The sequence below is a fragment of the Equus caballus genome, chromosome 23, assembly GCF_041296265.1.
Source record: "Equus caballus isolate H_3958 breed thoroughbred chromosome 23, TB-T2T, whole genome shotgun sequence".
Classification (NCBI taxonomy): domain Eukaryota; kingdom Metazoa; phylum Chordata; class Mammalia; order Perissodactyla; family Equidae; genus Equus; species Equus caballus.
The window spans coordinates 33,597,731-33,611,206 of record NC_091706.1 but is presented as its reverse complement, the minus strand read 5'-3'; the positions used below and the strand labels follow the sequence as shown (position 1 = coordinate 33,611,206).

General features: G+C 39.2%; 1 long non-coding RNA gene across 1 annotated transcript in view; it reads right to left on the bottom strand.

Annotated features, from left to right (window-relative positions):
• Positions 1-2,938, bottom strand: part of LOC138920409 (uncharacterized) — a 110,807-nt gene extending 107,869 nt beyond the window's left edge. Inside the window, exon 1 of the long non-coding RNA XR_011431544.1 lies at positions 2,685-2,938. This is a non-coding gene — a long non-coding RNA (uncharacterized lncRNA). The remainder of the gene's footprint in view (positions 1-2,684) is intronic.
• Positions 2,939-13,476: the final 10,538 nt, after the last annotated feature.

The window sequence follows — 13,476 nt, the reverse complement described above, 5'->3', positions numbered from 1 at the left end:
GGCCCATCCTTTATTTGTCATTATGTGATATTATTGTTACTGTTCCCCCGTTCTGCTGGGTTTATGCTTTTCCATTTTCGGTTGCCTCTTGCTCTGGTTTCTATAGTGTACTCTTTGTCCAATTCAAGGAACTTTATCGAATACCAGTTGTGTGTCCTACAGAAGCAGACAGCTTTGCTGGGAAATGAGCATTTCCAGTCATGGTTTTGCAACTTTCCAGCTGACAGTGCCTCTTCTACTTTGATAAACGGTGGTTATCTATTTAAAGTGAAGGTTACAAATACTGCCTCTAATTATCGGAATGTTCATTCCAATATGTTCAATTGAAAAGATAGTACATGTGTGTGGTACACAAAGGGTAGACAGGGAAGTCTCCCTCTGACCTCAGACCCCCCAACCCCCTCCCCTGAGGCAATGGCTCGAACACTATTAGATATACTTCCAGAAATTTGCAAAACAAGATATACACACACATATGTGTACACATACATATACACAGAAACATTTTAAAATTAGACTTTTATGTATATTTATTTATACACTTAAAAAAACCCTCACAAATAGAAATATGCTAATATGAATGTAGGCGTGAGAAAATCAGACCTTGTCTGCCTTAAGTTGACAGCCTCTGACATTTGGAAGGTGCCCAATAGTTGTTAAATGAATGAATAATACTGTTCACAAAATATATCTTGGGAAGTATCCCACATCACACATATGTTCTAGTTCATTCTTTTCAACTGCACATTCTATTCCATTTTCTAGATTTGTCATTATTTAACTGAGGCCCTAGGATGGACATTTAGATCGTTTCCAACTGCTTCTCTATAGAAGATTAAATAAATGAGAAATAATCTAGGCAATGCTTCTCAGATATTGCTTTACACTCTGCTGTTTATAAAAAGTTTTTGGTTATTTCAGGAATGTGCCATAAAATTTGAACATCCTATTAGAAGTTTTAGTTTTTCTTTTTGAAGAAAAACTATTAAAACTATCTAAAGGTGAGAGAAATAACCCAACAGAAAATGTAGAAAGTGTTGACAAACAGGCAAAGTGGCATCCATGACTGGGAAAAAAAATTTTTAAGTAACTTAAGAGAACAAAGTGGCTGCTTTAAAAAAGAAAAGATTAAAACAATTTGTAAAAGCTCCCTGGAGTGAACAGATGTTATCTATCTGTGAATTAATTGTAGGAAACATTGTTTGTTTTTTCCAGTTTGCTCTTGGGCAATTTACTAGGAATTGAAGATTTAAAATTTTAAGCAATGAAAGTATTGCTTAAGTAGTAAAACAGGTATAAACAATTTAAAACAACTCAAATATTTCAGATTGAGAGGAACAAAAGTCTGGGGGGAGAATCCCTGGTTCATCAAAATTATCACCAAAGTCCCCCACCCGCTCTCATCCTGGAAATACAGTCCTGAAAAAGACTATTGGTCAATGAAATATTGGAATGCTGTCTGATTTATCATAATAGATAAACTAAATATCACAGTCTAAAAAAAATGTGGCTAAGTATATTCCATTGTCTATACATACCATATCTCCTTTATCCATTCATCAATTGATGGGCACGTAGGTTGCTTCCATATCTTGGCTATTGTGAATAATGCTGCAATGAACTTAAGGGTGCATATATCTTTTTGAATACATGGATGGATGTAGAGAGTATTTTGTTAGGTGAATAAATCAGACAGAGAAAGACAAATACAGTATATTTCACTTATATGCGAAATATGAAAAACAAAACAAATGAACAAACAAAACAAAACAGAAACAGCCTCATAGATACTGGAAACAAATGTCGTTGCCAGAGGGGAAGCGTTGGGAGAACAGGCGAAATAGATGAAGGGGTTTAAGAGGTCCATACTTCCACTTATAAAATAAATGAGTCACGGGGATATGGTGTATGGCATGGAGAATGTTGTCAATAATATTGTAATAACTTTGTGTGGTGACAGATAGTGGCTAGACTTATTATAGTAATAATTTCGTAATGCATAAAAATCTCTAGTCACTATGTTGTAAGCCAGAAACCAACATGGTATTGTATCTCAATTATAATTCAATAACAAATAAATTTAAAAAATAAAAATGAAAAGTAAAAACTTAAAGAATGAGAAATCAGAGATTTGAAAAATCTTTTTGTTGCTTTGTTGTTTGACAAACATTTTTTTCTGCCAACTTTGTGACAGAAACTTTTACAAGCTTTGTGGCAGAATTCTTGGTTGAAAGTTGTGAAAGGATTTTGATCTAAAATGGAACCAGAGGATGTGAAACGGAGAATCTCACGCAAGTGCCCTCAGAAGAACAGACCTTAAGAACTGAGAGACTGATTTCCTGTAAATGCCTGATTCACAGAAGACCGAGACTTATCTCCTGACCAGTGAACGTCCACCAAGAGTCTCTCCCCATCCTCAAGCCAGGGAACTTACTGCTTGGACTCTGGCTGGACTTCCCCCCGCTTTGTATTCCCTGCCCATAAATACAGCCCACCCCAAACCCTCCATGGACAAGCCTGTAGTTTGCTACAGCATGTGTTTCCCAGATTGCAATTCCTCTGCTAATACCAAATAAACTCAATTTCTGGTAATTTGAGCTTGTTTGTTTACTTCTTTATTTAGGTTGGCAAAGTTATAGAAGCCAAACTCAAACTAGCTTAGGCAAAATAGGAAATCCACTTACACGGGTAACTGGGACGGACAGGGGTGGAAGCAGGATTCAGGCACAGCTCTCTCCAAGGTTTCGCTTATCCTCAGGGCTCACTCTGGGTCCCTATCTCAGCTCTTTTCCCTCTGTACGCTGCCTCTTTTTCTCTTAAGCACACAGTTGTTTCATGTAGCCAGGAAAGATGGCCTTTTGCAGTTCCAGATTCGCACTGTCCAACTTAGCAAATGCAGCAGACGAAAACACTTCTCTTTCCCAACATGGGTGGGGCCAGTCTGAGTATGTGGGAGAGACAGGGTATGGGAGTCCCCAAAGGACGGGGTGCAGATGTATTACACTAAGCCAAGGAACCAAGATCTGAGTGGAAAAGACGAGAGGAACAAATGTGTGTGCTACAGGAAGAGGAATGAGTGGCCAAATCTTTGCTTTAAAAACAGATTCAACCTTTCCTGATTAATATCAGCGTTGCGTCATCTGAATAAATACATGGAATCCTTTGACCTTTATACCTCATTTCGCTTAAGTGCTTCATTTTCTCAAGAAAAACTCTACAGTTGACTCAGCCTCCTACCTCCACTTTTGCCTGCACCCACTGCTCCCTGATCTCAAGAAGAAGTGAGGCTTATTCCAACTTTTAAATGAGCAACGTTTTCTAGTTAGTATACTTCACCCAAATACGTGGAGCTTTTCAATTGTGTTCCTGTATACTTTATCATCTTTAAGATTTTAAATAGTATTTTGGCGGGGGGGACAAAAGTACCGGGAAAATTAAATAAATGCCAGTTTCGAAAGTAAACTTCAGGCAGCCTCATTTTGAAATGCCTTTTGGAGTACCTACAAAATCTCAGATATTTAAATTGGAGGACACTTAAAAAGTAAATATTTAAACGTCGAGGCATTCCTTCATAGGATTCTGAAGAGGAAAAAATACAAATGATAAGCCTTGATGATAAAAATAAACATAACTGAAACACACATAAAGGTTGACTCATTTAGGTAAATTCCTTGGAGGCCAATTGGCATTTCCACGGTTGGTGATAACAGAAAATTATTTTTTAGGTTGCCCAAAGCTGATTGCCTAAGACCAGCACAGAAACATAGAAGGTAATTGCAGGCTTTTAAAAAGTGGCTTTGATTTCTATAGAAAAAAAACCCATATTTTTAGTCATTATCAGAGGTACTTAGGAACAACAGATTGTACATCAATGCTGATCTCGACTCAGAAAGATAGAGATACGAGTCACTTAAAATGCACTTATCCGTAGCTCCCTTGAAAATGGGGCAAGTTAGCTGACTCCTGGACAGCATAAACACTACACAATGAAATTACTGAATGCCTCCTAGAAAATAATAAAAGCTTGGAGAAACTATAAATAACTTGGCACTACCTCCATGGGAAACCCCTATTTTAGAACTGTTTTGGTTTATCAAATGTGTATTTACATATGCAAAAGAGTGAAGAGTCTGGCCTAGGCAGGGGTCTAAAATCTCCCAGAGCAGCTAGAGAGAGACCCCATAGAGACCAGAGGGACCAAGGGGAGTTAATTAGGACTGGTATCCTGCTGCTTTAGGAAAATGAGGAACTTCTGCAAGCATTTGATGGTTGGCAGCTAGTAAAAATGCAAAGAAGACATAATAAGACCCTCAGGTTTTTCCTAGGATTAACAGAAAGCAAGCTACTTTAAAACTGAGTAAATATGGTTATTTAGAGCTGACATCAGAAGACAACCTGCTGCTGTGTCTCCAGGGGGTGTGAATTTTCTGCCTGAGAGCGCCTGAGAACAACATAACGATCTCTCAGAATAAGCCAGATCGAGTTCGGTTTGGCGTGATCGTCATCATTCAAAGGGCTGTGGCCCTTTAAATCCTGCTCCCGTGTGTACGGCTTTATTTAGTGTTAATTGTGTTTAATAAACATTTTTACTTTTACAGAAAAACTATAACTGAATGGATGGTGTGCTAGACACGCCCTCCAATTATTTAGGTCCAGTGTAACCATAACCCACGCAGCCAAAGCTGGCCGGGTTGCAGTCTCCACCAAAACACCCATTATCCGAGAGGAAAGGAGAAAAAAAATGTCTTTCTGCAGAGGCTCTACCCAGGAGACTCCACTGTCCCTGTTCGGGGACTGCCTTTTGTAGTATAAAGCAGAATACTTAGCATTAGTGTCTGAACCTCTCTGTTGTAAAGAAACTCGAAGGTGAAAGTGGTCCCTCTGCCCAGGAATCCTCACATTACAGAGGGAGGAACGGGGTCTCTTTACAGCAGCATCTTCTCAGATGCTTGTTTAGAAATCATTAACTAACAAGGGAGGCCAACGACAAGGAAGTGTTCTAAGGCATTGCTGATTAAATATCAATTAGAACCTATGATAAAAACAAATCTGAAATGATAGTTATTTTAAAATAGATATAGAGGCCCCATGGCTGAGTGGTTAAGTTTGCGAGCTCTGCTTCAGCCCAGGGTTTGGCTGGTTTGGATCCTGGGCACGGACATGGCACCACTCATCAGGCCATGCTGAGGCGGTGTCCCACATGCCGCAACTAGAAGGACCCACAACTAAAAGAATATACAACTATGTACTGGGGGCTTTGGGAAGAAGGAGGAAAAATAAAAGAATAAAAAATAAAAATAAAATCTTTAAGAAACAACCAAAAAAATAGATATATAACCTAAAAGGTTAATCCTAAAAGATAGTCTTGACCACTAACCAGGTGGCTCCTAACCAACAGACAGACAGAGTTATCTAGAAAGAAACATACAGCTTTAACTGTGCCAGGCTTGCGAAATCAAACCTATTAGACTTCATTGGGGTTGAAGTAAAAGGGTGGAAATGGAAACTTGAAAAATTAAGCCTTCAAAAGACATTTATTTTGTTTAATTAACTTTTAAAACTGCAATCCAATGAGCAACTCCTCTCATACTTCAAGCTTGCCTTCAAGAGATACTTGGATAAGAAACAGCCTAAAGCAGAGGTTGGCAAACTTTTTCTGTAAAGGGCCAGATAGTAAATATGTTCAGCTTTGCAGGCTGTCTAGTCTCTGTCACAAACACTCAGCTCTGTTGCTGTGTGATGGCAGCCAGAGACAATATGTAAATGCATGAGTGGCTGTGTTCCAATAAAACTTTATTTATGAACACTGAAATTTGAATTTCATGTAATTTTCATATGTCTGGTATAAAATTCTTTTGATTTCTTCAACTGTTTAAAAACACAGCAACCTTTCGTAGCTTGCTGACTCTGCAAAAAGAGGCTGTGGGTCCGATTTGACCAGGAGCTGCAGTTTGCCAACACCAACGCCAACCTCCTCCTCCTCCTCCCCAACTTCAGGCTCTTTCCATAAACAAAGGTTGAAGTAAGTAAACTGGACCCACTCAGGAGGGAGAAAAGGGGTTGTAACTCCTCTTATTAATTGAAGGCCATATTAACTGTGGGGTGAGAGATGGATGAAACAAATATTTGTTGAAACCTAGTACTATAGAGCAGGTACTATGCTTAAATCTCATTGATTTAATCCTCGCCACAATACTATGGGATATTATAAATACATACACACTTTTCTTTTCATAGATGGGGAAACAGACTCAGAGACATTAAATGCCTTGCCTAGCCCTGGTTCCTAGCTAGGGTTTGAACATGGCTTGGTATTTTCAGAAAACCTTCATTGTGGTTTTCTGACCTGGGAAGAACTGGGTTGATAGTGAAGACTGGAGGAGCAGAAGTGGCATTCGGAAGAGATGAAACTCAAGAAGCAAGAGCTTTGATGGCAGAGTGGATGGAGGCAGCCTCAACTAGAGCATAGATGAGAGAACTCAAGAATTCATTGCTCTGCTAAGACTCCAGTGGCCATGCCAAGTCATCCCAAACCGACTGGAGGGTGGGAGTCCCAGGTTGACCTGTCGTGGTAGGATAGGCAGTCCAGAAAAAATTAACAAATCTAATTTAATTAAGGCCATAGAGCAAGTTAACCCCCCTCAGGAGCGAGGGGTTTAATGTTGCTGTTCTAAGAGACGGTATTTAGACTGACTTCTGGCATTTCCTTTTTTTCCTTTTTACAAATGTTATCCATATTGACATTGTAGAAACTTGAGAAAAATATAGATAAGGAATATAAATTAAAAATTTTCCACCAAGGTAATCATGGTTAACATTTTTGTGTAGTAATATCCTTTAAATCCTTCTAGCCTTTTCTCTACATGTTTTAAAGTAGGACTATGCTGTTCATACCCCTTTTTGCACAAAATATGTCATGAACATGTTTCTATGTCATTTCCCCAAATCTAAGTTGAAAAAGTCCCCCTCAAAAGGAAAACAACCATAATCAGATTTGCGCGATTCTGCACTGTGTCAGCCCCCGAGAAGTTAGCAGTGCCTATTAGATTAGAGCAAAGACTTGTAACGAGCTCAATAGAGAAAGCCCATTCACTTTGCCTGCCCATCCCAATCTTATTTAATCATGGGATCCTTCTCTAATGGAACACTTGGAAAATTAATGTCCTACAAAATATCCTTGGTGAAAAGCTGTTCTACATCATTTGTAATGGATGCATAATATTCCATTGTTATTTAAACTGTCCATTAGAACTAAATATTGAGATTGTTTTCAAATTTCCACTATTATAAAGAATACCATCATGTACGTTTTTGCAACTAAATCTTTGCAGACATTCATGGTAATTCCTTGGATGTACAATTGGTTTGTCAAAGATATCAATTTTTATAGTTTTTTTAGAAATGGATATTATAATTTATTAAAAATTTCTTTGTTTTTCAATGAGAAATTGAATGCTACATTTTACTTTTAACTTTATTTCATTAATGATTAATACTTAGACATTTGATCAGGCAAGCTGCTACTAGATGCTTTATATTCTGACTACACTAAAAGTGACATGTGTTGATTTTATAGAGCAACTGAAACTCTCATACGCTGCTGATGAAAATATAAATTGGTACTTTGAAAAACTGTTGGCAGCATCCACTGAAATGAGTACATGCAAACTCTATGCATTCGTTTTCTATTGCTGTATAACAAATTACCACAAACTTAAAACAAAATCACTATTAGCTCACAGTTCTGTAGGTCAGAAGTCCAACTCCATGTGGCTGGATTACCTGCTCAGGGTATTGCAAGACTGAAGTCAGTGTGTTAGGAAGATTGAGTCCTCATCTAGAGGCTCAGGGGAGAAATCCACATCCTTGCTCATTCAGATTGTTGGCAAAATTCAGGTCCCTAAGGTTGTAGGACTGAGGTCCTGTTTCCTTGCTGGCTGTCAACAGAGGGCCACCCTCAGCTCCTGGAAGCCACTCTCCAGTCCTCACATCTGGACCCCTGTATCAAGAAGCCAGCAACGAGGCAGCAAGCACCCCTTATGCTTCAAATCTCTCTGACTTCCTCTTCTGCTCCTGGTTAGAGAAACTCTCTTGCTTTTAAAGTGGCTGGTGCAACTAGATTAAGCCAACCTAGATATCTCCCCATCCTAAAGCCCACCTGGGTAATTTCCCTATTTTAGCATGGAATCTTGGAGGTCATTTTTAGTACTCTGCCTACCTCCTCCTATAACTGAGCAGTTCCAGTCCCGGATATAGACCCAACAGAAATTCATACATGTGTTCACCAAAATACAGGCACAAGAATACTAATAGAAGCATTACTCATATTTGCCAAAATCTGGAGAAATTATTCAACAACAATTGTGGTATATTCTTATAATTGAGTACAGAAATGAGAATGAACTATGACCACTTACAACAACCTGAATGAATCTCACAAACATAATGTGGAGTAAACAGATAACATATGGGGCCAAAGGGAGGGCTACCTAACCCAGCTCAGAAAGTCATAGAAAGCTTCCGAGGGAAGGTACACTCACCAGAGTGAGTGATGGGGGACGCAGAGGACAGGACTGAGTTTTAAATTGAAAGAATAATATGAACAGAAATAACATATCTCTAAAAGTTACAAACAGATGGGTTTAATGAATGGACAGCAAAATGAGGGAGGGGGGGAAGGTGTGCGAGAGAGTTTGGCAGGGGTCAGAACGTGGAGAACCTTGCCAGCCATATTAAGAAGATTGACCTAAACATGAGAGGTCCTTGCAAAAGGAAGGATATGGACATATATATATTTGGGATCACTGACACCCAAAGTGGAAGATGAAATTAAAAGAGGAAAATGAGGAAATTAGATTAGTTAGGAGGCTAATCAAGAGTAGAGGTGGGAGATGATGGGAGCCTGAGGTAGCTGGAGTGAAGTGGAGGAGGGACAATAGAATGCTTTGCATCCATCTCCCTTCCCAAAATCTCTTCTTAAAGTCTTCAGGACATTTTTTATAGTTTTTTAATTCTTATGGCCCAATTGTCTTCTCGAAAATGTGTGCCAGTCTGGATTCCCACTAGCAATATGCCTATCTCCCCCAATTCTTGGGGGAGTGGGTGCTTTATTTTATTTTATTTTTTTGAGGAAGATTAGCCCTGAGCTAACATCTGCTACCAATCCTCCTGTTTTTGCTGAGGAAGACTGGCCCTGAGCTAACATCTGTGCCCATCGTCCTCTATTTTATATGTGGAATGCCTGCCATAGCATGGCTTGTTACAAAGCGGTGTGTAGGTCCACACCCAGGATCCGAACCAGCAAACCCTGGGCTGCCAAATTGGAACATGCAAACTTAACCACCACACCACCGGGCTGGCCCCGGTGCTTTATTTTTTTTTAATCTTTACCAATTGTATAGGCAAATTACTGTACCTGGTTATTTTATGTTGTGTTTCTGGTTGAAAGCATGATGAACATTTTCCTAATGTTTATTGACTATTTTTTGTCATTTTGTAGTGTCAATTCATACCACTTGCCAGAGTTTTCTAAATGTATTCATTTTTTCATATTGACTTGTGAGAAGTTTTATATTAAAGACACTAATCCTTTTGAAGTACGTTTCTTCATATCCATACCTTTTAATTGTGTTTAGGCTAATTTTTCATTTATAATAGTTTCACATTATTAGTTAAATCTATTAATCTTTCTGTTATTGGTTTCTACTTTTAGATTTGTGCATCTGAGTTCTTCCCCAGGTCATGATTTATGAATCTTTACCTACATTTTCTTTAAGTACTTTAATCATTTTATTTAAATCTTTAATCGACAAAAGATTTATTTTGTACATAATATGCTGTAGCTTAATTCTTTTCCATATAATCAGTTGGCTAAAGACAATGGATAATTCATGACTTCCCCATCGATTTGGAGTGCCACTCTTATAAAATATATTAAATCCTTACAAATTCTTACATCTTCAAAATAGGCTATAATTTCTGGTGGGGCAAACTCCCCTACACTACTTTACTTTTACAAACCAGGACTATTCCTGTAAGCCATGTTTAAATGAGCTTTCTACAGTGAATTGAGATGTTTCCCATCATTTTCTATAGTCTACATTCTAACAGTTTAAATTCTAAAGGAGATATTGGTTTCTTAAAGGTTTGGAAGATTTTGTCTATAAATTTGCTGGGTGCAGAAATTCTCTGACATTTGTTAACTTCTTTTATAGCTTTTGGTCTATACAACTGTACTATCCATAAAAATTGTTCCTTCCTTAGAAGAGCCATTTAATCAAAATGTCCAAAATTATTAGCTTATTATCTCTATAGTCAATCTCTGTTTTCATTCATAATGTCATGCATTTAGATTTTCTCTTTTTTTTGTTTGACTTTGTCAAAAGTGTCTATGTTATTGGTCTTTTCAAAGATCCACCGTTTGGAGTTATATGTCAATTCCACTTTAATTTTATTCTTTCCTCATGCTTTTGCTGGATTTTTTCTGCTTTCTGGCTTCTTGAATTGATTGCCTGGTTTATTTTCACTTGTTCATGTATAATAATAAAATCACAGAAGGCTCTGAACTTTTCTCTAAGTACAGCTTTCAGGTATGTTTTGATATATAGTTTCCTCTAGTTTATATTGTCTTAAACTCAGATTATAACTTGTACTTTCTCTTTAATCTAAGAATTATTTGACAGTGGTTTAATTTCTAGTATTTTGTTATGAATTGCTCACTTCATTGCCTAGTGGTCAGAAAATGTAGTCTATAATGTGTTACAGTGTTATTGTACCCTATATATTTTGTATAGGTTCCACAGATATTTGAAAATACGCAATATTATTAAAATCCTCTCTTTTTTGGGTAAGACTGATTTTCATGAAATTCTCCTGCTTTGTTTTGCGGTTTTGCTTTATATATTTTGATGGACTGTTACCAGGCACTGTTCTATCTTCAATATAGAATGTGCCAATATAAAATAATCCCGTCCTTTACCCAGTTATCTTTTCCTTAGACTCTATTCTGTTCTGGTATCAATATGACAACTACTGATTTATTTTTGTTGACTTCTGCCTTGTTTATCTTTACCAGTCACTTTGTTTAACCTTTGTCATTTCATTTTAGGTGAGCCTCCTGTGTAATGCACACACACACACAACCCACAGGTGTGAGCACAGACACGATTTCGTTTTTTGCTCCAAATTGAAAATCTCACTTTAAATAAGGAGGTTTAGGGGATATGTGGGTTCTATTTTCCTTTTCATTTTGTCTGTTTTTCTTATGTCTCCTTTTTTCCCGCATCTTTTGCTGCGTATTATCAAGCTTGAGTTTTTTTGTTTTTACTTTCTGCAAACTGTGCAGGAATTGATTATACCTCCTATTTATGATTTTTCACCTCCTGATTACTCTTCCCCCTACCAACCAGATGTCTGTTTCCACTATTCAAATGTAACGTCACTAATGAGTCACCAATAATCTCAGATTCCTACATACAGTGGACTCTTTCAGCACTAGTCTCACTGCACGCCCGGGTGACACCCAACACGATTGATTACTCTGCTCCCCCACTGCCGCGGATTCTAGGACCTGCCATTTTCTAGACTTCGTTTGCTTGTTTCCTTGGTATTTCTTGTGCTGGCTTTCTGTCTCCTCCTCTCTTTTCCCTGCCCCTCTTCCCCCACCCCCCATCTGTTCTAGGCTCTAATCCTTTCTATTCTATCCCAGGTGATCTCATCCACTTCTGTGGCTTCGATTACTATCACATGACAGTGACTCCAAACCGCCAGTCCAGACCACGTTTTTGAGCTCTAAACTTATGTATACAATCCTTCTCTGGACATTTCCATGTGCTGACAGGCACATCAACCTCAACGTGTCCACATACAAGTCCATGGCTTTCCCTTCGCGCCAACAGTCTCCCTTCCTCCACCTCATCAAACTGCACTAAGAATGGAAAACAACCTGTTGCTCAGGCCACAACCTGAGGGTCATTACTGGACCATTTTATCCTTTACCCCTGCCATCCTAACACCACTAAGTCCAAGTGATTCTGCCTCCAACGTAGTTTTTGGAACTATTCGCTTCTTCTCACCGCCACTGCTAACGACCTGGCCGGAATAACCATCACCTTTGGCCTGGACAAACACAACAGTCTCCTTGCTAGTCTCCCAGCTTCCGCCCCCACCCCTCTAAAATCCACTTCCCACCCAGCACCCAGAAAAAGCTTGCTGAAACATATCTGTTCATAGCATTCTTCTGCTTTAACCCTTCCAAAAGATCCCCCTGCCCTTAGAATCAAAATCAAACACCACGTTGTAACCTGCAAAATGAGGCCCTGTGATCCACCAACCGCCCCAATTCCCATCCCTTCTCCTCCTGTTTATACTCCAGCCACCCGAGCTTCCTTGGGCTCCTCCAAAATGCTGATGGAATTCCTGCCGAGCGCTTGCACTGGCTGCCATCACTCCCTCCGCATCTTTGCAGGCCTGGCTCCTCCGTGTCATCCAGGTCCCAGCTCAAAAGCTCATGTCCCCTCAGAGAGACTTAATCTAAGGGAACCTCTCCCAACGCCCTGTCATCTGACTCTATTTTCATCATAACGCATATCAATCACTATCTGAAATTATATGGATAATTTGTTTATGTGTCTCCATCCACCAACCTATAAACTCCTTGAATGCAGAGAGCTTGTCTGTTTTTTTCACTTTGTGTCCTCAGTGACAACAATGCCTGGCACTAACAGGTGCTCCGTAAAAGGGGTCAAATGAAAACGACACTCAGTAAATCCCCCACTGTCCGGAGGCAGGCCGGCACAGAAAAATGGAGGGCTGGATTTAGAAGATCCAGATTTAGGGGCCGGCCCTGTGGCCGAGTGGTTAAGTTCGCACGCTCCGCTCTGGCAGCCCAGGGTTTCGCCGGTTCGGATCCTGGGCGCAGACATGGCACCGCTCATCAGGCCATGTTGAGGCGGTGTCCCACATGCCACAACTAGAAGGACCCACAACTAAAATATACAACTATGTATTGGGGGGCTTTGGGGAGAAAAAGGGAAAAAAAATCTTAAGAAAAAAAAATCTTTAGGAGATCCAGATTTAAAGATTGTCTGTCTTTAAAGCTATCCCATTCTCAGTTTCCTCAGCTGAAATCTGTGGGTAACAACAGCATCTACTGTACACAGCTGCTGTAAGGATTAAATGAGACAAAAGACCCAAACACTTGGCATGACTGGCATGCAACAAGAGTTTAATAAATAAGACCTAGCTGGTATATATCTATGTGAATTATACACACACACACGCTCACACACATAACTTGGGTGTTCATCTTCACTAGACTTAATGGTTCTACTGTCCTGCCTTTGAGACCTCAACTTGTGTGTTCTTACCAATATCATATCTCAAGAGCACAATCTGAGTCTCTAGCATTCTCTGCCCAGTTCCTAGCACAGCCCAGCATAGTCATGACCTTTATAAACCTCTTTAAGTGATTTATCT